Raw genomic sequence first — 25,757 nt, forward strand, 5'->3', positions numbered from 1 at the left:
AAAACTAGAGGAAGAAGAGTTCGCCCACCGAAGGAAACAAGAAGAAGAAGAGTTGGCCCACCGCCGAGAAATGGAAAAGCACCAAAAAGAAATGGAAAAACAACAAAAAGAAATGGAAAAACAACAAAAAGAGAATGAAGAGAAGGAAAAACAGAGAAAACATGAACTGGAGTTGGCAAAAGCTGGGCTGCATGTGCCAGCCAACCCTAACAACCCGGCGTCCATTATTGCTCCACAGCACAGGAAATTTCCCACCTACAAGGCAGGTGATGACACCGAGGCCTTCTTGGAAAATTTTGAAAGAGCCTGTCTTGGGTACAGCATTCCCGAAGACCAGTACATGGTAGAATTGAGGTCACAGCTCAGTGGACCTTTAGCAGAGGTGGCAGCTGAAATGCCTAAGCAGCAAATGAATGACTATAAACTTTTTCAAACCAAGGCCAGATACAGAATGGGGATAACCCCAGATCATGCCCGTCGGCGCTTCAGAACCCAAAAGTGGAAACCAGAGGTGTCATTTCCCAAACACGCCTACTACATTGCAAAAAACTATGAGGCCTGGATAGCAGGAAACAACATTCAAACCTTGGAAGAACTGCACCTCCTCATACAAATGGAGCAGTTCTTGGATGGTGTTCCTGAAGACATCACACGGTACATACAAGATGGAAATCCCAAAGATATCGCTAAGGCGGGGGAAATTGGAGCCAAATGGATGGAACTGGCAGAAAGCAAGAAAGCTACTGTCAAGGGGAACGATTACCCCAGGGGGCACACAGACCATAAACCCTACAACCGAGGACAGCCAAAGACCCCACATACCACCCAAGTAAAGCCACAGATACCCTACCCTTCAACCTCACCAGTCTCCAGTAACTCACCTCGGCCCAGTGACCCATCAGATGGAAGATGCTTTAAGTGTAATGAACTGGGACATATCAAGGTCAAGTGTCCCAAGAACACCATGCGAGTGCAATTCATTACACCACCATCACACCAAAGATCCCCAGGCCCGGATGCCTCTCAAATACCCTTGGAGCGAAGGGAAAATTTGAGAGTGGGCGGAAAGAAGGTTACTGCGTGGAGAGACACGGGGGCACAAGTGTCAGCTATCCACCAATCCTTCGTTGACCCCAAATTCATCAACCCAAAGGCCAAAGTTACAATTTACCCCTTCATGTCACAAGCTGTAGACTTGCCTACAGCTCAACTGCCTGTCCAGTACAAAGGCTGGTCAGGAATGTGGACTTTTGCAGTCTATGACAATTATCCTATCCCCATGCTACTGGGGGAAGACTTGGCCAACCAGGTGAGGCGGGCCAAGAGAGTGGGAATGGTTACACGTAGCCAAACCAGGCAAGCTTCCAGACCCATTCCTGTTCCTGAGCCGTCCACAGAGGCTCCGTCTGTGTTACCAGAGACCCAGACAGAGGTAGTGGACCCGGATTCCATGCCTACCACTGAAACAGCCACAGCATCTCCAGTCCCAGGCCCGGAACTGGAACAGCAACCAGCACCAGCAAGTGCAACTACATCTTCAAACTCAACGCCAGAGGGCGCCAGCGAGCCAAAACTGGCAGAAGCAACAGACAGCCATACCCAAAAGACTCAGCCAGAGCCTGAAATACCCTCAGGTGCACCAGCGGAGAGCGGTTCACCAGCAACGGAAACAACCCCATCACCTACATCGCTTCCAGAGGGACCAAGCCCAAGTCCACAGTCTGAGGAAGAACTGATGACCCCAGCCTCAAGGGAACAGTTCCAGGCTTAGCAGGAAGCGGATAACAGCCTTCAGAAAGCTTGGGCGGCGGCACGGAGCACCCCACCGCCTCTCAGCTCTTCTAATCGATCCCGGTTTGTTATAGACCAAGGACTTTTATACAAGGAAATTCTTTCTGGTGGACACCGGGAAGAATGGCAGCCGCAAAAACAGTTGGTGGTTCCTACTAAGTACCGGGGGAAGCTCTTAAGCTTAGCCCATGATCATCCCAGTGGCCATGCTGGGGTGAACAGAACCAAGGACCGGTTGGGGAAGTCCTTCCACTGGGAGGGGATGGGCAAGGACGTTGCCAAGTATGTCCGGTCTTGTGAGGTATGCCAAAGAGTGGGAAAGCCTCAAGACCAGATCAAGGTCCCTCTCCAGCCACTCCCCATAATTGAGGTCCCATTTCAGCGAGTAGCTGTGGATATTCTGGGCCCTTTCCCAAAAAAGACGCCCAGAGGAAAGCAGTACGTACTGACTTTAGTGGACTTTGCTACCCAATGGCCAGAAGCAGTAGCTCTAGGCAACACCAGGGCTAACACTGTGTGCCTGGCCCTAACAGACATCTTTGCCAGGGTAGGTTGGCCCTCCGACATCCTTACAGATTCAGGGTCTAATTTCCTGGCAGGGACCATGGAAAAACTGTGGGAAACTCATGGGGTGAATCACTTGGTTGCCACCCCATACCACCATCAAACCAATGGCCTAGTGGAAAGGTTCAATGGAACTTTGGGGGCCATGATACGAAAATTCATCAACGAATTCTCCTATAATTGGGACCTAGTGTTGCAGCAGTTGCTGTTTGCCTACAGGGCTGTACCACATCCCAGTTTAGGGTTTTCACCATTTGAACTTGTGTATGGTCACGAGGTTAAGGGGCCATTACAGTTGGTGAAGCAGCAATGGGAGGGGTTTACGCCTTCTCCAGGAACTAACATTCTGGACTTTGTAAGCAACCTACAAAGCACCCTCCGACACTCTTTAGCCCTTGCTAGAGAGAACCTAAAGGATGCTCAAGAAGAGCATAAGGCCTGGTATGACAGACATGCCAGAGAACGTTCCTTCAAGGTAGGAGACCAGGTTATGGTCTTGAAGGCGCAACAGGCCCATAAGATGGAAGCATCATGGGAAGGGCCATTCACGGTCCAAGAGCGCCTGGGAGCTGTAAACTACCTCATAGCATTTCCCAATTCCTCACTAAAGCCTAAAGTGTACCATGTTAATTCTCTCAAGCCTTTCTATTCCAGAGACTTACAGGTTTGTCAGTTTACAGTCCAGGGAGAGGATGCTGAGTGGCCTGACGGTGTCTACTACGACGGGAAAAAAGACGGTGGCGTGGAAGAGGTGAACCTCTCAACCACCCTGGAACGTCTGCAGCGGCAACAAATCAAGGAGCTGTGCACTAGCTTCGCCCCATTGTTCTCAGCCACCCCAGGACGGACTGAACGGGCATACCACTCCATTGATACAGGTAATGCTCACCCAATCAGAACCCCACCCTACCGAGTGTCTCCTCATGCCCAAGCTGCTATAGACCGGGAGATCCAGAACATGCTACAGATTGGTATAATCCACTCATCTACCAGTGCATGGGCATCTCCAGTGGTTCTGGTACCCAAACCAGATGGGGAAATACGCTTTTGCGTGGACTACCGTAAGCTAAATGCTGTAACTCGTCCGGACAACTATCCAATGCCACGTACCGATGAGCTATTGGAAAAGTTGGGCCGTGCCCAGTTCATCTCTACAATAGACTTAACCAAGGGGTACTGGCAAGTACCGCTAGATGAACCTGCCAAGGAGAGGTCAGCATTCGTCACCCATGCGGGGGTGTATGAATTCAATGTCCTTCCTTTCGGCCTTCGAAATGCACCCGCCACCTTCCAGAGGCTGGTAGATGGTCTACTAGCTGGACTGGGAGAATTTGCAGTTGCCTACCTCGATGATGTGGCCATTTTTTCTGACTCCTGGCCCGAACACCTACTACACCTGGAAAAGGTCTTTGAGTGCATCAGGCAGGCAGGACTAACTGTTAAGGCCAAAAAGTGTCAAATAGGCCAAAACAGAGTGACTTACCTGGGGCACCAGGTGGGTCGAGGAACCATAAACCCCCTACAGGCCAAGGTGGATGCTATCCAAAAGTGGCCTGTCCCACGGTCCAAGAAGCAGGTCCAATCCTTCTTAGGCTTGGCCGGATACTACAGGCGATTTGTACCACACTACAGCCAAATCGCTGCCCCACTGACCGACCTGACCAAAAAGACCCAGCCAAATGCAGTTAAGTGGACTGATGAGTGTCAAAAGGCCTTTACCCAACTTAAGGCAACGCTCATGTCTGACCCTGTGCTCAGGGCCCCGGACTTTGACAAGCCATTCCTAGTAACCACAGATGCATCTGAGCGTGGTATAGGAGCAGTGCTCATGCAGGAAGCAACAGATCACAACTTCCATCCTGTCGTGTTTCTCAGCAAGAAACTGTCTGAGAGGGAAAGTCACTGGTCAGTCAGTGAAAAGGAATGCTATGCCATTGTGTACGCCCTGGAAAAGCTACGCCCATATGTTTGGGGACGGCGGTTCCAACTACAAACTGACCATGCTGCACTAAAGTGGCTTCATACTGCCAAGGGGAACAACAAGAAACTTCTTCGTTGGAGTTTAGCTCTCCAAGATTTTGATTTTGAAATTCAACACATCACAGGAGCTTCTAACAAAGTTGCTGATGCACTCTCCCGAGAGAGTTTCCCAGAATTCAGTAGTTAAAAAGTGTTCTTAAAATGTAGAAGTCTGTTAGTTATATACTTAGTGGTATATGTAAAGGTGCATGTGTTGTATTAATCTGTTTATTTTCAAGTTCTAGAAGGAAATCGCCGCCAGTGAGCTTCCCCACTGTCTGCAATTTGGGGGGCGTGTTATAAACAGATAGCTAAGGGTTAATGTCTCTTGCACCTGAAGCACCTGACCAGAGGACCAATCAGGAAACCGGATTTTTTCAACTTTGGGTGGAAGGAATTTAGAGTCTGAGTCTTTGGTCTGTCTGCCTGCTTTCTCTGAGCTTTGGAGAAGCAGTTTCTACTTTCTAGTCTTCTGTTTCTAAGTGTAAGGACAAAGAGATCAGATAGTAAGTTATATGGTTTCTTTTCTTTGGTATTTGCATGAATATAAGTGCTGGAGTGCTTTGATTTGTATTCTTTTGAATAAGGCTGTTTATTCAATATTCTTTTAAGCAATCGACCCTGTATTGTATCATCTTAATACAGAGAGACCATTTGTATGTATTTTTCTTTCTTTTTATATAAAGCTTTCTTTTAAGACCTGTTGGAGTTTTTCTTTACTTCAGGGAAATTGAGTCTGTACTCACCAGGGAATTGGTGGGAGGAAGAAATCAAGGGGAGATCTGTGTGTTGGATTGCTAGCCTGATTTTGCATTCCCTCTGGGGGGATAGGAAAGTACTTTTGTTTCCAGGACTGGGAACAGAGAGGGGGGAAGGGAAAAAGGATTATTTCCCTTTGTTGTGAGACTCAAGGGATTTGGGTCTTGGGGTCCCCAGGGAAGGTTTTTCAGGGGGACCAGAGTGCCCCAAAACACTCTAATTTTTTGGGTGGTGGCAGCAAGTACCAGGTCCAAGCTGGTAACTAAGCTTGGAGGTTTTCATGCTAACCCCCATATTTTGGATGCTAAGGTCCAAATCTGGGACTAAGGTTATGATAAGCCCAGCAGTTTATGTGTATCTAAAAACTGCATTTAGTCATTAATAACTTTTTATCTGTGGTATAGGTGCAAATGTGTATTAGAATTATAAAAGCTTTATTTTTAAACTAGAGAAACACACAGGACCTAATATTTTTATTTAGAGATTTCACAAAAAATCTGTATTACTTAAATAATGTTTTTACTTCAAGGTCCCAGAAACACAAACAAAGCTTTCATCTTAAGCCAGGAAAACCAAAAACATCAAGACACTTGATCACAGCCCTGGAAAAACCAAAAAACTACTGACACTTGATCTTATTATTTCACTCTGCTTTGGAACCCATGTCCCTTGCCTAACGAGATTTATGTAGGTTCGGGTGAGTTCCGAAATCATGAACTGCTAAGTACCGTTCTACTGTCCTTGATTTATATCACCGGAATAACTGCACTTTATTACATCTGCCCTAATAAGAAAGAGATTGGGGATCCCACAGCAGCCATATTGACCCTTTGTACAAGCACCCCTATCATGCACTGCGGGGTGGGTGTGACCATGCACATCAGCAACAAAAGGCCTTTACAACAGATCACCAACAGATGTCAGGGTAGAGTTTATTCTCACCCTGCTTACGTCCTCCCTGTATCCAAGAACTGGTGGTCCTGATAAATCACATTCCCTATTATACCAACTCATTGGTATTGAATGCGAAGTTATGGCTAGCAAAAGTAGCCACCCACCTCTGCCTTGTAGCATCCAGCTTAGCCCTTGTTAACACATAAGTCAGTGGATTGTTCTCTGTCCACACCTGAAACTGAGCACCACACAAGTAGTCTCGAAATTTCTCAGTGATGGCCCATTTCAAGACCAAGAACTACTGCAGGTGAATGGGATAGTGAGTTTCGCTATCAGACAGTCCTCAGCTGGCAAAGCCTACAGATTTACATTTCCTTCCACTTCCTGGTACGGGACTGCTCCCAGACCTCCAAACTGGCATCAGCATGCAGGATAAATGGTTTGTTTGGGTTAACAAGGACTAGGACTTGCACATGAATTAGGCAAATAATTATTTCCCATAAAGCCCTTTCACTTCTCTCATCCCGCCATGTCCCAAATGGAGAAGAGAGGAGCCCCTCCTGTGCCCCAGGCCAGGAACACCAGATTGGAGGAGATCGGGGGAGAGGATGAGGTGTTCATGACTCAGTCCAGGTCTGCTAGTGCTGCAAAGGAGAAGATTTCCTTTTTCAGTCTAGGTCAACTTAAATTGTTGTTGCAGTGGGGGAGAGATGTCTCTCATCTGGTTCTTAGACGCTTTGGTGAGAGGGGACAAGCAGAGATTTTTTCTTTTCTCTGCAGCTCAAATCACACACTTCTTCTCTGCTTTTTGCTCTAGCTTGATTTCTCTCTTGCATCTCAATTTTCTCTTTCCTGGCCTCATTCCTGAGCATTCACAGCCCAATTCTCTATCCTAACCCTGAGTTCTCTACTGCACCCTGAATGTCTCATTTTAACCCCACCCCAGAGTCTGCACCCCCAGAGCCAGTGCCTTCATCCCTCTGCACTCCAAGTCTCTGTCCCATGTAGCCTGATTTAGGGTGTACTAATAATATTAATTTGGATAATTTGATGAAAATGTAATTGATTAGCTTACATTTTATTTAATTTAATTGAGTTACAAAGTTACAGTTGCATTACTGCTATTCAAAAGATACATATGGCATTATATGCAACAAAGTTTTGGTTAATATACCCATAGCCTTCCTTGATAACCTGGTGGTAAGAGACACAGGACCAGCCTTGCAGTTCAGGTTTCTCAATTCTTAAGTGAAAGATGAAGTGCTTCGAAAAAGCTAGTGTTACTTAGGGTTTACTTGTATATGTTAAACTTAAAATCAAAACCTAATAAAGACTAAAAACGTAGGGAAACCGAACTTAGCCTAGTTCCCTTGAAACTTAAAGTTTAAGAACAAGTACAGCCTGCTGATAGTACATAGAGAGAGAGTGGAGGAAGTAAGTCAGAATGATAGAGCAAAGTGCTCTAGCAAGGTGGGTTACATCTTTTATAGGGCACAAGGGCCGGAAATCCTTCCTCCTATACCCAAATTTCATTCCTCACCCACAAAACATTAGGGTACATTTACTTCATAGGCTAGTATGTTTGTGCTTGTTGATGACATGTACATATGCACATAAGTTACCTTGTAGCGTACCTCTTAAATCTGTGGGTACAACACTGAAAAAAACCCTATGCCATTCTCCATTGTCGATTGGTCTAGGTAAAGGTCCTGGACAGGCATGGGTACTTATCTATTTAAGTAACATGATAAAGGTCGATTTTCCTCTCTGAGTAAAAGGTCACAATACAGATATGCTAACTTTGCCTTAGCTTAACATACAGGAAATGACCTGTAGGTTCTCGTAAGTCATGTGTCTCAGTCCCCTAATCATTTTTATTGCCCTCTGCTGGACTCTCTCCAGTTTGTACACATCCCTTCTCATGTGGGTCCCAACCCCAAAAGTACTCACATTTCACCCCATTGGCCCCAAAATGCCAGCTTTTAATATGTAAATAGGGTGCTGCCATGGTCAAGTCACTCCCGAGCTCTCCCAGTGGATCCTGCTGGTGGAGAAGAAGGTGAAAATTAGCCAGGATGTCACTCAGTCAAATCCCTGTGCTCCCCGCAGGTGGTATCAGAAACCTCCAAGATGGCTCACTTCCCTTTCTCTCAGCAGCTTCAGGCCCCAGGGTTACAAATGCACAAACCAGTTGGGATTCTCCCCTGGCCTCAGGGTGTGGGGCTGCTCTGAGGGGATGAACTTGCACACTTGGGATATTAGTGCAAAGATACAATTTCAATTTCTCTTAGAGAATTTGGAAGGCAATTTATATTTGGTAAAAATCTTATTTAGTGAAAGGAAAGCTGCAGTGACAGCCTGGTTACTGGGGTGCAAGACACTTTCCTTCTGGGAGAAACAAGAAGTTAAAATTAGAAATTTACATCATTTGTTCCAGTGTTGGTACAGGTTTAATTTTGCTTCTGTGTAGGTTTGTTTCAGGCTGTGACCATTTTGGTTTATTGTGTTGTTTTGGTTTTTTTAGTTGGACTGGAGCTTTTAATTGACATTTGCTGGATGGAATGGCTGTCTTGCAACACCAGTTTTGACATAGTTCTGCATATTTTATACAGATTTGACCAGTATTCAAGGATTCAATTCCTTTATAGGAGGTTTTAGTGGTCATGCTTATTTATTTGATGTTATTTTATCATTCTGCTGTAGCACACTTTTTTGATAAAATGTTGAAATTATTAATTTACAGCATTTGTTAGTTTTTATTTTTACAAACCAAGTTTTTCTTAATGTTTGGGTTTTAAATTAAGCCTTGTTTTTGGTTTCCATTTAGGTTTTGGTTACTTATGGGATCTTTAAGAGAACTTTGGATTCAGTACTAAAATTTGGACAGATTTAGAATATTTGAAATAAACTCTGTTTACTATTTTATTTTAATAAAGTTTGTATTGCTGTAAACCCTAGCCTGGGGGAGAGGAGATGAGCCTGGCCTTTAACTGAGAAGGAGCAGAGTCATGGCCCCCATGAAGGGTGGGGCCAGGTGATGGGGGGCACAGCCCCCCAATTTTTTTTGTCTAGCCCATCTCAGTCCCCCACTAAAGGAGAAGAGTTTGATGCCACCCCTGCTGGTCACTGGGTGTCACTGCTGCTCCATGGGAAACATGCTCTGTGCCTTACCCAGATTGGTGGGAAACACACTATGTGCCGTACCATGACTGGTCCGTGGGTGTCACTGCTTGTGGAGGGCAAACACATGCTGTGCATTACGCCACCTGACCAGTGGGTGTCACTGCTGTATCTAGGGAAACACCTTCTGTGCATTACCCTGAATCACCACGAGGTGTCACTGCTGCTTCAAGGGAAACGTGCTGTGTGTGTTACCCTGATTGGCCACTTGGTGTCACTGCTGCGCCAAGCAAAACCCCTTCTGTGCATGACTCTGACTGCCCACTGGGTGTCACTGCTGCTCCAAGGGAGACATAAGAACGGCCAGACTGGTTCAGATGCAAAGTCCACCTAGCCCAGTATCCTCCTGTCTTCTGACAGTGGCCAGTGCCAGGTGCCCCAGAGGGAATGAACAGAGCAGGGAATCATCAAGTGATCCATCCCCTATTGCCCAGTCCCAGCTTCTGGCAAACAGAGGCTACAGGCACCATCCCTGCCCACCCTGGCTAATAGCCCTTGATGGACCTACCCAGCATAAACTTATCTAGTTCTTTTTTGAACCCTGTTATAGTCTTGGCCTTCACAACATCCTCTTGCAGGGAGTTCCACAGGTTAACTATGCAACTGCCCTGAGTTTACCCCCCCCTCCCCTCGCCAGGTTGTATATGGAAAAGAGAATGAGGATGAGGAGAGCCATGATGTGTCTGTCAGTGGCTGGTGCCTCAGTTTCCTCTAGGCAGCAGTGCTGCAGGCTCCTTTGGTCTGTGCCCATGCAACTGTGTCTGGGGAAGGGGGAGTAGAGGTTCATGCTTTCCAGACCCACGCCCCTCCCCCAGCATCTTGGGAATTCAAGCCAAATTTAACCCTGGTAGCTGGGCTGGGATTAGTCTGGGCTGGGGTAGGGCTGGGGAGGAACTGGGAGGGAGACAGATGCACCTGCTTTGAGGGAAGATCCTCCCATTCCCTGCCAACCCCCTTCACTCCTTCCAGCACAGCATCCCCTAGCATTTCTTTCTCTGTCATGGGAGTTGTCTGCTGCCTGCTTCTCCCTTAGCATCGTCTCTCCCCACCCTGGGGCACTGGCATTGCCTGTCCTGTGCAAACAGGCAGGCCCCAGTGTGCCCCATGACACCGCCCGGCAATTGTGGGGGCAGCTGTTGGATGGAGCCATATCAAAATATGAGAGTGGGCAAGGCTGGGGACTAGGACTCCTGGGTTCTCCCCTCACATGTGGGAGGGGAGTGGAGGTTACGCGGTAGATTAGGGGAGAGGCAGGGCTGGGATCCGGGGATACTGCTTTTTCTGGTTTTCTCCACCTCCTGCAGCTGCCTCGGTCCTTTCAGTGCATTTCTTGTTCCAAATTCATTTGCTGACTTGTGTAACTCACCCCAGAGGTGGCTGCATCTCAGTATTGGGTGAGGCACCCTTGGCTGCATCACCTCCTAACCACGTCTCTCTTCCCCTTCGGGTGATCCTGCAGCACTCGGCAAACATCCACAAGATCATGGGGCACTTTGAGCACTGGGCAGGCAGGGGCCAGGCGCCCAGCCCTCCCTCCAGAGAATGGGACCCAGCACCCCCTACTTTTTACAGGGATTAAAAAGGGACAAAGGGGGGCAAATCAGAGGAGGGGGTGGTCAGGGTCTGAGCAGGGGGTGGAAATTGACTGGTCGGGGTTCAAGCAGCTGGAGGCAGAGTTAGGAGAGGGACTGAAGGGCAAAGTCAGGGAGCGGGGGAGGAGCCAGAGTTAAGCCCAGGGGGAGGCGCTGCCAGAGGGTTTAATCCTGGCACAGGCAGGGGCTGAGGGGTAACAGTTATCCCGGTGGGCTGAGATTCGTGTTTGCAAACATGGGTGGGGGGAGCAGAGGGCTTTTTTATTTCCCCTCTCACAGGCAGCACCTCTCAGCATGGGCTTCCCAGGGCTGGGCTCTTAAAGGCACAGGCATCCCACTGCCTAGACACTGCAGCTCCTCTCTGATGTGACCTACTGAGGTTCTGCAGTAGGAGACTCAATTCAGTGAAACTGGGTATTCCCTATAGGCCCCCCAGTCAGGGGACTGTGCACCCCCTTCCCCGAATTTCCCCAACACCCCCTCCCTCAGTGGTCAGGTAGTTACATGCAGCGCTGCCAATGTTGTCATTGTTTGCAAATTTGAATGGAAATTGAAACGTTAACACACACTTTAAAAGCAGATACAACGTATGAAAACTACTTGTACCTGAGAAAGTAAAATAGGTTTGGAAAGTCTGTACAAAGCCAGGTTTCCTCACCCAGCTGTTGTGTTTGCTGACAATGTCGGTGCATTGGCTTCGGCAGTGTTGGCCAACCTTAGAATTTCAAATGATGATTTGTAAGCGAGGTGTGAATGAGCTCTCCCCTGGCAGCTACTGATGACCAGGGTTGGGAGAAGGCTTTGGGACCAGACTGTATTTACATGAACTAACCTACTCTGCCGAGGTATCCAGCGGACAGAGCTAGGCTGCCTCTGCTCTAGGTGCCCGGAGGAGGGAAGGTGTGTGGGGCTCCAGCCTGAGACTCTTCCTCCCTCCTGCCAAGACCTGACTATTAATCACTATCCTGTCACTCCTTTCTTCAAGTGCCATGTGAGTCAGAGGAAACGTGTGGTAGGAAGCACAAGGGCCAAGTTTGCGAACATCAGGTGCAGCAGCAAGAATCCCAACTATCAGAGTAGCAAGTTCTAAAGCCCTAACTCATTGTGGCCATCCCAGCCAAAGACCTGGCTCTAGGAGGTGTGAGTCACCCAGCAGGAGGGGAAAGATTCACTCTTACACAGCTGGAGACAGGGGAGTTGAGCTCTGGGGCTTTACCACAAGCATGGGTGGCAAGTTTGTAGAAATTTTGGTGGTGCCCAGAACCCGCCCCGCAACTCCGCCCCCCAAACTCCACCCCCACCTGCCTAAGGCTCTGGGAGGGGGCTTGCCGGGGAGGTCTGGGGTGCAGATCCTGGGCTGGGGAATAGGGTGCAGGCTGTGGGATGGAGTTTGGGTGCTAGGTGCAGGCTCCATGCTGGGGCAGGGGGTGGGGTTGTAGGAAGGGATGAGAAGGGCAGGCTCTGGGAGGGAGTTTGGGGGTGGGAAGGAGTGTGTGGGAAGGGGGAGGGGTGCAGCCGCTGGGAGGGAGTTTGGGGATAGGAGGGAGTGCAGGGCTGAGGATGAGGGATTCATGATGCAGGAGGTGGCTCAGGATCAGAGTTGGGACTCAGGGCAGCCTGCCTTGCCATTAGTGGAGGGTGGGCACTAGGACCCCAGGGGAAGCAGACAGCAGTTCTGCCCAGAATCCCTCTACTCCAGCAGCAGGAGCAGGCAGGAGACAGTCGCACTCTGCTTTTTGTCAGGCAGGGACGCAGCGCCAGACATGCAGGGGGAGGGGTGGCAGGGCCAGGGGAAGAGACCCAGCTCCAAATATTGCTGGAGCAGGGCCCCCAGCCCTGAATATTCCTGGAGCCCGAGCACCGCAAATGTATATAACCTGCTGCCTATGACCACAAGCCAACACAAGGTCCCACTGAGATTTGAACTCAGATTACAGGATTCAGAGTCCTGAGTGCTGCCCATTACACCATGGGACCAGCTTGTGCTGCCTTCTCTGCACATCGGTGACCCTCATGGGGCTGCTTGTGTAAGGGGGCTCTTGGCCCTTTACTAAAACTTAGTGTGTGTGGGAGGGGGTTTGGTTGGCTAGTTCCCAGCACCAATAGAAGGGGGAAGGATCAATGGGAAATCAGGACCCTGAGACTGACAGTCCCCAGGGACAATGGGGAGAGGCCAAAGCTCCAAGTTAGCTGCACTGACAGGCCAGGCAGTGTAATGAGGGAGTCACCAGGCCAGGGGGTCCCATCCTCCATGTGAGCTGGAACTGCCTGGGTGAGAGTGGGGCAGAGCTAAGGGGAGAGCAGGAGCCCGAGAAGAGCCCGGGAGCAGAGCTGTGCAGGTGTAGTGCCAGAAACTGCTACATGTAGGAATTTGCAACCTGTAGCAGTTACTGATACCTGAGGTTGTTCTTATTTGCTGACTTGTCCTAATTGGCTAAAACTTGACAGCGGTTTCTCTAGCAAAGGCCAGTCCTTGTCCCCTTGGTCCAGACATCCTCCTTCATATCAGGCTAGGGTGACCAGATGTCAAAGATGAAATATCGGGACGCGGGGGGCGGAGCAAAAAAAAAAAAAAGCTGGAGGGCCCCCCCGCCACCAAGCGGCAGTGGCACAGCCCCATCTCCAACCAACTCTCGGCTCCAACCCCCGCTACACCCCCAGCTCCCCCATCCCCTCACTCCTGGGCCCAGCCTGGGCTCCGAACTCTGCAGCCGAGCCATGATCCGGGCCCTTCCTGCAGCTCCCGGACAAGGGGTGAACCAGGCTGCTCCCAGCAGGAGCGTGACCACCCCATGTATGTCTCTGCCTCCCACCCACCTGGGCCCTGCCTGCTCCGCGCTGCCCCCAGCCCCATTGCGCTGCCCCGCAGGCTGCAGGGCTGGAGCAGCTTCTGCACTGCGCTCCCAGCCATGGCCATGGCCTGTGTGCAAACCTAGGAGGGAGGAAGAATGCTGTGTGCTTGGGAAAGAGGCAGGGCCAGGGCAAGGATTTGGGGAGGGATCCAATGGGGCAGTGAGGGAGTGGGCCTGGGGGCAGGGGCAGGGCCAGGGCCAGGATTTGGGGAGGGATCCAATGGGGGAATGAGAGGGTGGAGTTGGAGGGGACAAGTATCCCTCCAGACTATGCCTGTGTGCTGGAACAGAGGACAAAGTTATTTGTTTGTCCAGGGTCCCGACCACACATCGCTTGGGACGCGGGACAAATAAGCAAATATCAGGACAGTCCCGATAAAATCGGGCCGTCTGGTCACCCTACATCAGGCTTCAAGTTGAGAATCATTTCCCATTCCCGCTCTGTGGGAGGAGAGACTTTTAAACGTGCTCTCTGTGCTACTGCACATGGCTAAGCAAAGAGAACAAACCCCAAATCCCCCCTGTGCTTTGGGAGCCAGGTTTGTGGTGGGAATTCTGTGGTTCAGATGGCTTCACACCTGGTCATTGTGATTTTTTACCAGTTTCTCTGGCATTGGGGCATTTTTGTATTCACAGCTGTGATGGCCAAGTGGTTAAGATGTGGGAGTTGAAATCCAAAAGGGTTTCCCTGAGCAAGTTTGAATCCTACTCACAGTGAGGCCTGTGTTTTAGCCAGTCTCTCACCCGGGCAACATCTCTATACAACTCCCTGAGACACTCTCAATTCTCTCCCCACCCCAAGTAAATCCCGTTCTGCTCCTTTCATAGAGATCCCTGGGACAGCACCTCACACTGTGTCCCTGAGGGGTCAGGCAAACTCTCAGCACCTGAAGCCTCTGGCAGTCACCTGATGCCCCATAGATCAGCCATAGCCCTGGTTCTGCTCCTGTCTCTAGAGTGCGAAAGAAGCCAAGTCAGCGACTCCATGGGAGCTATGGGGCTGCAGAACCAACAGAGAAAAAATAGGTGCTCAGCACCTACTGGCAGCCAGCTCCCCCCCTCCCCCATACACACTACAGGCCTTGCTGACAAGCTCCTCCTCTTCCCCTTCAGCACCTCCCACTTGCCAGTGATCAGCCATTCAGTGGGGTGCAGGAGGCACTGGGTGGGGACGGGAAGGAGCAGGGACGGGAAGAGGTGGGGGTGGGAGAGGAATGGGGCAGGAAGGTGCAGGAAGGGAAGAGATGGGACAGGATGGGGTGGGGACTTGGGGGAAGGGGTGGAGTGGGGGCAGGGCCTGAGGAGGAAAGGGGGGGATTTGTCCCAGACCCCAGACCTCCCTAGGGCCAGCCCTGAAGGGAAGCACTGACTATCACAGTGACAATAAAACTGACCAGCATTGCGGGGGAGGCTGAGGGAGATCCGCACTCATCAGGTCTCTTCTCTCCCCCACGGTGAGCCAGACACTGCTCTCTCCTGGCTCTCACTCTAGCAGCAGGACGCCAAGGAGCCATTTCCCCACAGGAAGTGCATTGAGTGCCCCTGTGGTGCTGGGGGGGCTGGCGCTTCTGCTGGCTGTGGGGCTGGCAGGGGGCTGATGTCTGCACAGACTCTCAGCTGCCAGGCCGGAGGGGGCACTTGGGACCTTACCAGACTGGCTCAATGAAGATGGGGGGTTGACAGACCAATACAGACGCTCTCCAGAGCACGGAGCAACATCTGCCCATGGAGCCAGGCAATGAGCATTTCCCACAGCCTGGAGCCAAGGGGGAGGCAGCAGCTGCTGTTCCAGCTCCTGAGGGACAGGCCCTGTCAGCCAACAGACACTTCTTACTCACCACAGCTAATGGTGCCGGGTTCCTCCGGTGGGGGTATGAAGCAGCCGTTTGTTTTCCTGTCCTTTTTGTGTGCAACTGCTGACAAAAACATCCCAGACAGAGAAGCAACAGGCCAAAATGCTCTCATATAACTGCCAGAGTAGCTCAGTTGGGAGAGTGTTAGACCGAAGCTCTAAAGGTACCTGGTTCAATCCCTGGCTTTGGCAGGCCTTGTTAGCACTCTTCGTACAGGGGATGTTTTCTGGGAGCACAGCAGTCCCTGCACCCAAGGTGAGTTCCTGAGTTTGGGCTCTGCAGTAGGAAAACAGAGAACAGGCTTCTGCCCCTAGTTGGCCCACCTGACCTTTAATAATGAGAGCTGTCTTTCCCAACATGGTAGGAAGAAAGTGAGGCAGGGTAGGTCTCAGGAATGGTGCCAGAGGGCTGCTAGGCAGGGATTGGGGATGGAAGCTCCTCTGTACAGCTGAGCAATGGCAGTACCAGGGAAGGGGTATCTGTAAAAGTGACCCAGCCACACCTCTCCTACTCTGGGCATCTAGAGCAGAAGCAGCTGGGGCTGACAGCTCCAAGGGAAGGCTTAAAAGCCACAGAGCAACTGAGGTCAGGGCTAGAGGAGGGCAGGACCATGCCTATGTGTGGCCTTCAGACAGGCACAAAAACACTCAGCCAGTCTGCTCCCTGCAATGCCAAACACCCATTGAAGGTCACCAGCATGCAGGGCAGCTGCTGATGCTCTGTGGATAACATCATAAGTTGCTAGGAAAGCAGGGTCAGCCCCCATGGTGGGGCCTCTGACTGGTCCCACTCAAGGTGCTCACTTTTGCAGTGGGGCAGGAGATTTTACCCCAAGAGGCTTTTCCGAAGCTGACGAGAAGCAGAGAAACACCCAAGCTCCGAAGACGCTATGTAGCAAATACTGTCCAGCACAGGGACAGGCGCACACGCCAGCCCGGGCAGTCACTCACTTTCTTTGGCAAGTCAGGAATGACAAAGGCTAGACTGGAAGCACTTGGGTCTCATGTCCCAGCCTTTGTGACACCCACCCCCCAACTCCTTCCCAGGGCTCTAGCTGAAGCCAGAGCATTGGCCTGAGAAGCCAAGAAGAGGTTCCAGCCCTGAAGGAAGTAGAACTTTCAGCACAAAGGTAAAACTGCAGAAACACAACCACCAAGGGACTCTCATCCTCAATCTTTTGATCCACACTCAGATACCTTATCCATTAGGCCACATGAGGGGTTCCTGGGACTTTTTTTGCCTCTCTTTTGCCTACCTACTCGCTCTTGTGGTGAATGGTGAAGATGGTCTCAACAAGCCCAGGTAGTTCAGTTGGTAAAGCATCAGGCTCTTAATTTGAAGATCCAGGGTTCAAGCCCTTGTCTGGGTGCTCAGCTTTTAAGTTGCCTTGTGTGCCAGGAGCCAAATGATTCCTGGTGCTGTCCACCAGCCACATGCAGATTCCCAGAATCCATGGCCATTTCCTGGAAAGGTTCCTTTCCTCAGGAATCAGGAGAGAGGTCACATCCACAGGAACAGGCCTGGAACATGCAGTCTCTGGCTGGCAGGAAGTGCTGTGGGGCCAGGTGCTGAGAAAGCTCAGAGGGAGAGCAGCAGAGCTGAGGGGAAGAGAGACAGAGAAGCAATGAGTACAGAGGGCAAGTGTACAGGGGGTTCTGGTCTGGCTATTGTGGAGAACTTCCCTGGTTTATACATGACCCTGGTGCAATTGGCCAGAGAGAGGATCTGAGTCCCCACCCCCTTACCAGAGGCCTGCCTGACCCCAAGGACTCTCTTTCTACTCTCATGTGTGGCAGAGTCCTCGTAACCGCAACAAGGCTGGGCCCAGGAATCCTGCTGAAAAACCAATACTAGTCTGGTTGGGGAATTTGGTTTGAATGTATTCTTAGTATTCTCTTCTGATTTCTGAATCAGTTCAGCTCAGTCTTTGTCCTCCAGGTGTGTTTCCAGCTGTTGAGTTATGGGGGAGAGAGGCCAAGTCATGGTGTCTCTACCCTTCTTTCATAGTTTCTTCCAGCTTGTTAGGAAGCTCCTTTGCTAGGATGTGAATCAAGTAGTGTCTATCCTCACAAGGCAGACTTGTACAAACCATATGATCATTATATGAGAGTGGTGAATATGGGGCTTCCAGGGTGCTGCTTTGAGCACAGCGTGCCACACCTGGGCTTCCATTGCGATGGAGATGTACCCTTAGAGTCCATCTCTCCTGGGATAAAGATGGCAGCAGGGCTGGCCTGGCTCATCTGACTTGGGCTCATGGACGTAAAGCTGAGGGGCTAAAAACTGTGCTGCAGATATTTGTGTTCACACTGAAGCCTGGGTTAAAAAACTCTCACCCCTCGTGGGGCCTAAGAGGTTGGGCTCGAGCCCATATGTCTGCACTGTAATTTTATAGAGGTTGGGAGGGAATTTAGCAAGTGGAAATAGTAAAACTGCATTGAGGGGAGTGGATCACTGACCTATCAGCTCTTAACACCCAAACTTTCAGTAACTCTATTATCAGTGCCTGTGCGTGTAATTTAAACCATAGGTTCATCTAGTTCTGAATCTTGTCTTCTGACAGTAGCCAATGCCAGGTGCCCCAAAAGCCACCACTGGGAGTTGAATCCAGGATCTCCTCTTTACAAAACAGGTACTTTAGCCACCTAAGCTATGGTACCTGCTGTTACTTAAAGTGTCATGTCTGCCCACACCTGACTGTCTGCCAATACCCACTGGGCCCTGACAAACGTTGCTCGTGTTTGGCTTCCGTAAAGCAGAGGAGCAGGTGAAGTTTTGCTCCCAAGGGGTGCGTGTGATTCTTTGGACAAGTCTACACTACAAAATTAGGTTGGTGTAATTACGTTACTTAGGCTGGCAATGCAGTATATCAACCTAATCCCAGGGCAGATAGCGGCTCAGCTGTCAGAACTTTCTGGAACTATGAAAGGGGAGGGGCCCAGCCTCTGTAGCAGGAACGCAGGGCAGGTGAGTTCATGGCGGGCATTATGGGATACTGGTGGAGGCCAGTTATGGTGATAAAATGACCAGCAGCATTTACACTGAAAATTTGCCACTTTAAGTTTGCTGCACAAAGCTCTAGGCCTCTCGTCTAGGTGGTTTTATTTTGTCACCTAAACAGGGCAGTTTTGTCACCAGATGTGGTATTGCAGTGTGTGCACCTGCCAAAAGCTGCTGACCGAGGGAGCGTTGTGTGTTTTTCACACACCTGAGCAATATAATGATGCTGAAATAACTTTGTAGTGCAGACCTGGCCAAAGATTCACACACACACAGCTTGCAAGGAAAAGTTCACCTGCTTCTCTGCTTTGCAGAATCCAAACACAAGCAAAGCTTTTCAGGCCCCAGTGAGGATGGCAGGGAGTCAGGTGTGGGCAAACACTGTGTTTTAGCTACAGGAAGGTACCATGGCTTAGCTGGTTAAAGCCCCTGTCTTGTAAACAGGAGATCCTGGGTTCAACTCCCAGTGGTGCCTTGTTGATTAACTTTTGGGGCACCTGGAGGTGGCTACTGTCAATGGACAAAACCCAGAGCTTGATGAGCCTTTGGTCCAGCCCAGTATGGCAGTTTAAATTATACTCACAGGCACTGATAACAGAATTACTGAAAGTTTGGGAGTTAAGAGCTGATAGGTCAGTGGTCCAGCCTCTCACAGATGACCCTCCTCCCTCTGGGACAGGGGCAGGTCTGGGCTCTCACACCAATTGCTCATTGTGGCTGCCAGAATCTGTTGGCGGCTCATTTAGGTTACACTGAGTGTGAAGTCCTGCTTTGTGCACCGTGTATGAGAATGAAAATCCTAAACTGCCCTTTGAAATAACGAATGCAGCAGGACATGTTATTGTCCCTGCCCCAAAGCAGATAGACCAATGGAGAAATGCCATTGAGTCCAGGGTATTACTCCACTGCCATTTTACCTTTTTTGCTTGCTAAACTCCCTCCCAACCTTGAGGGCTCCCAGAGCCCGATATTGAGCTTGAGCTGAGATGTCTACAGTGCAAATTTACCACCCCACGGCCAAAACCCTTAGGAGCCTGAGCTGGCACAGGACAGCCGTGGGTGTTTCATTGCAGTGTGGACATAGCCGAGCATTATGTCTACACTGCCATTAACACACCCAAGTCACTATTCTCAAACCCTGAGTCAGTTGATTCAGGCTTGCGGGGCTTGTGCTGCAGGGTTATAAAATTACAGTGTAGACACTTGAGCTTCAGCGCAGCCTCAGAGACCCCACGAGGGGTGAGGGTTTCCAAGCCTGGGCTCCAGTCTGATCCCCAGGAGCCCAAATCAGATCATCCAGGTCAGTGGGATTTTATCACAGTATTGATGCCCTCTTAGGATATGTCTACATTGCAATGTAAGCCCAGGGTTAGCAGAAGTCATGTCAGCAGCCCCAACACATAAACATAAACCACGAGGAAAAGACCCACCCCCAAATAAGCTGGGCAGTGTCCTTATCCCTACGGTTTGTAAGTCCAGCAACCAAAAGTCCTTAAACATGAGCCCCCCCGGCACTCCACTCACAGCTGTTGTCCTTAGTCAGTGCAAGCCCAGAGGTGCCTCTGTAGAGTTCACCTGCCATCCTGAGTGGAAAAGAGGGAAAATAAGAAGGCACTGTACATCACTGTCTTGTCTAGGAACTCACTCATCCCTCCACTGCCACCCTGTCTTAAAGTTGATTTAACACCTACATTTTAGTATTGGGACCCCAGCCCACTTGGTCCTGGAACCCTTGTCCCCTGCCTACCAAGTGCTATTGAATTGAGGGTGAGTCTCTTAATCGGGGTCTTCCAAGCACAGTTGTGCTGCCCTTGATTCACACAACAAGGATAACAACTCTCTCTTTCTCCTGTCCCAATAACAAGGAGACTGGGAATCCAACACGAGCCAAAAGTGATCATTTTGGCAAGCAATGCAACATATTTCCAACGCACTGTAAAATCCACATGCAGACTCATACACGAAACCTTGCAAGAAAATCTTCCTGAGGGAGTCTGAAGCACCTGCTGCTGGAGGGAAGGAAAGAGCCGTGGTTTGGGATTGAGGGGCACTGGGAATAGGAGAGGCTTGTGGGTTGGGATTGATGAGCAGTGTAAAAAGGAGGGGGCTGTGGGTTGGGATAGAGGAGAAGGGTGAAGAAGAGTAGGCTCTGGATGGGAGTGAGGAGCAGTGTGCATAGGAGGGGCAGTGGATTGGGACTGAAGGTCACTGGGAGTAGAGGGAACATGGGTTTAGGCTGAAGAGCATCATCATTTGGGGATCCAGCAGGATAGAGGAAGGCCGCAGGTGATTGTAATTCCTTAGAGATATTCTGTTTTGTTTTCTGTGTGTGCGTGTGCGTGTGCATGCAGGGGAGGAACATGCTGTGTGTCCAGAGGCCTTTATTCCTCCAGGCTGCAAGCACAGAGAGGATGTCAGGAAGTTGCCCCTTCAAACCCACACACACAAAGGCCCTTCTTAGGAAAGGCACAGTCTTGAAGAGAAAAAGTAACACCAAAGAGGACATCAGAAGAGCAATTTTTAAAGATATAGTGAGTAGTTTATTACCTGACCAGAGACTTGAACGCTGGACCATCAGACTAAAAGTCTGACGCTCTACCAGCTGAGTTAGCCAGGCTCACAACAAAAGAAGTACAAGTTATGCAGAGGAGAAACTAGTCAAGAAAAAGGGAAATGGATACAATATGGGAAACCTGCTGCTCTGTCTCTCTTCCCAGTCCTGGCCTGGCCTGGTATTAGTGCAGGTTAAAAAGACAGGGAAATATTGGCATCTACCAGCCTTTCATAGCTGTACAAGACTCAGGCACAGTACAGAGGTGCCCATCTGCAAGTGCTGAATGGTTGGATTGGCTAATGCAGCCTGTAGATGTGCAGGGCACACTGGGATATACAGCCAAGTGTCCATCACATCATTATTTCAGAGGGATAATGATAATGATGGGAAGCTTCACAATTGACTCAGTAGTTGCCTACAAAGGTGCATGTTTGGCAGTTACATTGGGAAATTCTGGCTTCTTCTCAGGCTCTGGTTGGCCACCCCGGTCTAGGTGTAGAAGTTACAACATTGAAACTTGAAAGAGGGACCAATTTCCCCATCATTTCCCACCTTTACATCCAAACATGATGACTTTCTGAATGAACCTGCCTCATTCAGCCAGAAGATCTTGGGGTGGGTGTAGGAGTCACTGGGTAAAATTCTCTGGACTCTGTTCTGAATCAGGTCAGAGCAGAGATACCTAGTGATCTAGTCTGGCTGTAAAATCTATATACACAAACCCAAATATGGTGTGAAATTAATCCTCAGGAATAGCTGTTCCCCACCCAGATCCAGCAAAGGGCTTTCCAAGGAAGGGGGCTTTTGAGGAAGGAAAGAAGAAAGATATCCTTCTCTTCCTGGAGGAACTGGGCACTGCACTTTGGACAGAAAGGAGGGGAAGGAAATGGCCACATGATGGCAGCAGAACTTAAGAAATGAAACACAACTGAAACACAACAGGCTTCTGTGCACATTGATTCTGCACAGTGAACGAACCTGACTCCTGTATCATGAAAAGCCAAAAAGCCATTTCTTTGTATGACAGGGAGAAAAGAGTTCCAATCATTCCTGCCCATTTACTTTTGAATTATTTTACATTATAAAGAAAATTGTAACAAAATTAGTCTGAACTTGAGCTGCCTGTTATTAAAAGCCTGTACCCCAATTCAGTTCCAACTGCCCTGCAAGAAACACCCCCAGGTCGCTGCTCACCCCAGGAAGAGGAAAAAGAGAAACCCCCACTGGACACTGTCCTTGGCTCCAGGCTGCTGTCCCAGGGTGTGGGTGGGGACTGATTGTTTGCTGCTGAGGAGGGAGCCAGTAGAGGCCTCTGGTGCTCTGCTCCTAGCATCTGCCCAGCCCAGGTTGTCCTCTGCTTCAGCTGCTGCTCCCAGCCTGCTCTAGAGTCAAACAAGCAGGGCTCCCAGGGGAACAGAGGCTGGGACAGGGCAGCAGCTTGGGTTGGGCTGGGAAGATGCTGGGAGTTCTCGTTCTCTGATAACTGGTCCGGCTCCCTTCTCAACAGCAAACAAACCAATTCCACATCCCCTCCCTAAAAAAATCAGCCTGAAGCCAAGGGCAGCAGGGGACGATTGCCTCTAGTTCCCACCGAGGCAGGAGAGAACCCAGGGCCTTTCTAGCAGAGCTTATGGAACTGACGTGGGGAAACCAGCCTTTAATAACAGGCAGCTCAAGTTGAAGCTAAGTGTTTTTAACGATTTCTACAACATTAAATAACCCTTCAATCGTAGTGTCAGCATCCATAAAATTGCTTCAGCCTTATAGGTTCCTAAGTGCACAACTAAACATCTCTTCAAAACCAAGGAAGTGGAGATCAGTCAATCTTCAGAGTCATCCCACATAAAAGAACCATGTTCTGGTACATACTGGCCCCATCATGTGGCCATCGCCTTTCCCTCCTCTCTGTTAAAAGTTTTAGAATTTTACACAGAAAGTTTCTTCCCTCAGGAGAGACCTGGGAACCAGGGCTGCCAGCCAGACAAACACCTTTAAGAGGAAGTGTAACCTGTCAAAAAATGATCTCCCTCCTTCAGTTCAGTGACACCCTGAAATGTTACTTATCAGGGCAGAGCAGGAGGATTGAAAGCAGCTACATCAAGCCCCTGTGTAGCTAGCAGGAATGAACATAAACACTCCCTTGTATCTGAAGAGATGTTTAGTTTTACCCTTGGTAAACTACAAGGCTAAAGGGAAAGATGATGGTGGTGTCCGATATAAAGAGTGAAACATGAAACAATCATCATAGTTATGTCCATAGCAACTGTAAATATTTCTAAATTCTTCTTATTATCATCAGTGTATTATTTTCTCTGTCATCCAGACATTGACTAGACCTTGACCAAGAAATTTGGATCTTGACAAAATAATCAACTACCCCTCATTAAGGTAATGGACTTGACACCCACTTGGGTGTCTTCACACATGTTCAAGTACTAACAACAGTGGCACTTTACAGCCATAGCTTTTAATCAGGGCAATACATTGATACAAATTCCTGTTAAATCATTTCTCAGCCAGACTCCATCGCCCACATTCCTTAAGGCACTGGGCCACCATGTGGATGTTTCATTTCCCTCCTCAATTTCACACAGAGGCACAATTTCCTTTGCACAGATCCAATAACAGTAAAACCTCCCTGTGTCTCTGGTCTGAGCCAGGGCATTCGATTGCAGTGAACCCTTCTCTCCTGCAATGGCAATGGTCAGACAGAGGGGACGTGGCCACCTTCCGTGCTGACAGTGAGTTATTGGCTCAGCTCTTTCTTTCTGCTGCTGTTGTTAGTCCATGAAACATCAGGGATGGAATGCAAGGCTGAGCTCACACACCAACCCCTGAAACATTTCAGTGCCCCAGAGAAATCCTGCCCCTGGCTATTGGAATGATATGGTGGAGATTGGAATAGGAAAGGGACTGTCTGAATTGTCAGTGTGGGGAATGAACAACAATCTATAGCAAAGTTGTTAGCCACAAACACACTAATCACGCTCCAGCTGGAAGGAAAATGGGCAGGAACTCTTGCTGTTCACCATGGACACACTTACACTAATGCACAGCCATGAGTGTGCTGGGGAAGCTGGTCTGAGCCATTTGAAGTGACAAATCTGTGAGAACAGAATTATCATATAGGGCAGCAGCTGTTCATCAAGTAGTTGTGGCCGAGTGGTTAAGGCGATGGACTAGAAATCCATTGGGGTCTCCCCACGCAGGTTCGAATCCTGCCACCTACAGAAACATTAGTGTGTTGTCATTGCTGCTGTCTTAGTGCCTGACCATTCATGAAGCCAGATCTGGTCTCCCTTTGAGGCTGGCTGTGCTTAGAATATTGCTGTAGGATTGTGGAGTAGACAGCTGCTACAGTGAGGAGAGGGGTTTTCCATCCCTGTAATAGCTGCATTGGCAAAACAATCTTTCCTTTCATTTAGCACTATCTAACCATGGCTTAGGTCAGCTTAATTATACTGGTTCTGGGGGGTTTCACACTCTGAAAGACGTACTTGTTACAGGGTTTGTCCCATCACCCTCCCATTCCCTGGTCCTTCTCACGTGACCAGAGAGCAGCAATGCATGAAGCTCAAAGGTGCAAACAATTCAATGTTTATTGGGGTAAACTTCCAGCAAGCAATTATTCCAATTTCCTTCCTCAGCATCCCCCTTCCCAGCTCTGACACCACAGAGGCTTTCCTGTGTCCCTGTTCCCCTTCCCTGTTCCTATTCCCCCCTTAGCAAAACATAATTCCAATTCCCATTCGCATTCCCCCCCTTACTTACTGATTGACTGCAGACTATATAGTAAAACTTGAGTTCTGCTTAGCTCTATCTTAACCAATCATTTTACTGACCAATCCTAACATATTGTAACATGATTATCTAACCAATTATACCCCACCACCTTAATTGGTTTACACTAAACAAATTAATTATACAGCAGACAGAAACAGTTACAGAACCAGACAGAGATTATACAGACAAGTAATAGGAAAGTGGGGACTACAGTGACAGAACAACAAAGAAATGAGGATTTCACACCCCAGCTGTTGGTAAGTGAGTTGTTCCCAGACAGGATGCTATCATAGTAGAGGTTGTGGGTGCTGGTTGCTTGACTGTCTGGCGCACAGGGCAGGATTTTGAGGTTCATCATTACTCTCTTAGAATGCCAGCACCCATCTTTTGTTCACTTAAAAAGCGAACAGGGAGATTCCAACACCTCAGAACTCATGGAGTTCCAGGAAACGTGTAACTTTAGGTCCGGGTGAGTGTATCTAAAAATCAGCTGTGCTGTAGAAGGTCTCTAGGAGTTGAAAGAGATGTGCCATCGTGACCTCCCTAAAGAGTTCACCAACTATTAATGAAAACTAGGGTTGATAAGTCACCTTCTTTGTAGTATCAGGATGGTGGACTGGTCTAAAGTACTAGTTATAAGTTTCTTTTTTTCCAATCCATTGGGTGTTCTGGTCTCTGCATGGAGACGTGATTTCAAATCCCACTCCTGACATGACCATTTAATTCTATCTGCAGAAAATGGCCTCACTTTAATCTCCTTTGCAACAACAGAACACCATTTGCTTAGCTTTTCTCTTCCAGTAGTTGTGAGAGAAGTTCCAAACCAGGGGGAAACAGGGCCTGTTCTCTCGACCCATCAGTTTTTGTCTTCCTTCATTCCAAGCCATTTCCTCAGATACATCCATATTTCCCACAC

The 25,757-nt window shown here is 49.2% G+C and overlaps 1 long non-coding RNA gene and 5 other non-coding genes across 6 annotated transcripts in view; 4 read left to right on the forward strand and 2 right to left on the reverse strand.

Annotated features, from left to right (window-relative positions):
* Positions 1-17,215, reverse strand: part of LOC127041000 (uncharacterized) — a 51,454-nt gene extending 34,239 nt beyond the window's left edge. Inside the window, exons 1-3 of the long non-coding RNA XR_007771578.1 lie at positions 16,760-17,215; positions 15,490-15,780; positions 14,559-14,651 (exon numbers count right to left, since the gene is read on the reverse strand). This is a non-coding gene — a long non-coding RNA (uncharacterized LOC127041000). The remainder of the gene's footprint in view (positions 1-14,558; positions 14,652-15,489; positions 15,781-16,759) is intronic.
* Positions 12,705-12,776, reverse strand: TRNAQ-CUG (transfer RNA glutamine (anticodon CUG)). Its single transcript has one exon. It is a non-coding gene; the product is annotated as a tRNA-Gln (tRNA).
* TRNAF-GAA (transfer RNA phenylalanine (anticodon GAA)) lies at positions 15,623-15,695 on the forward strand. Its single transcript has one exon. It is a non-coding gene; the product is annotated as a tRNA-Phe (tRNA).
* TRNAK-CUU (transfer RNA lysine (anticodon CUU)) lies at positions 16,801-16,873 on the forward strand. Its single transcript has one exon. It is a non-coding gene; the product is annotated as a tRNA-Lys (tRNA).
* Positions 17,216-18,905: 1,690 nt separating the features above from the next.
* TRNAT-UGU (transfer RNA threonine (anticodon UGU)) lies at positions 18,906-18,979 on the forward strand. Its single transcript has one exon. It is a non-coding gene; the product is annotated as a tRNA-Thr (tRNA).
* Positions 18,980-24,206: 5,227 nt separating this feature from the next.
* TRNAS-AGA (transfer RNA serine (anticodon AGA)) lies at positions 24,207-24,288 on the forward strand. The gene has a single exon. It is a non-coding gene; the product is annotated as a tRNA-Ser (tRNA).
* Positions 24,289-25,757: the final 1,469 nt, after the last annotated feature.

Source organism: Gopherus flavomarginatus, assembly GCF_025201925.1.
Source record: "Gopherus flavomarginatus isolate rGopFla2 chromosome 13 unlocalized genomic scaffold, rGopFla2.mat.asm SUPER_13_unloc_1, whole genome shotgun sequence".
Lineage (NCBI taxonomy): Eukaryota > Metazoa > Chordata > Testudines > Testudinidae > Gopherus > Gopherus flavomarginatus.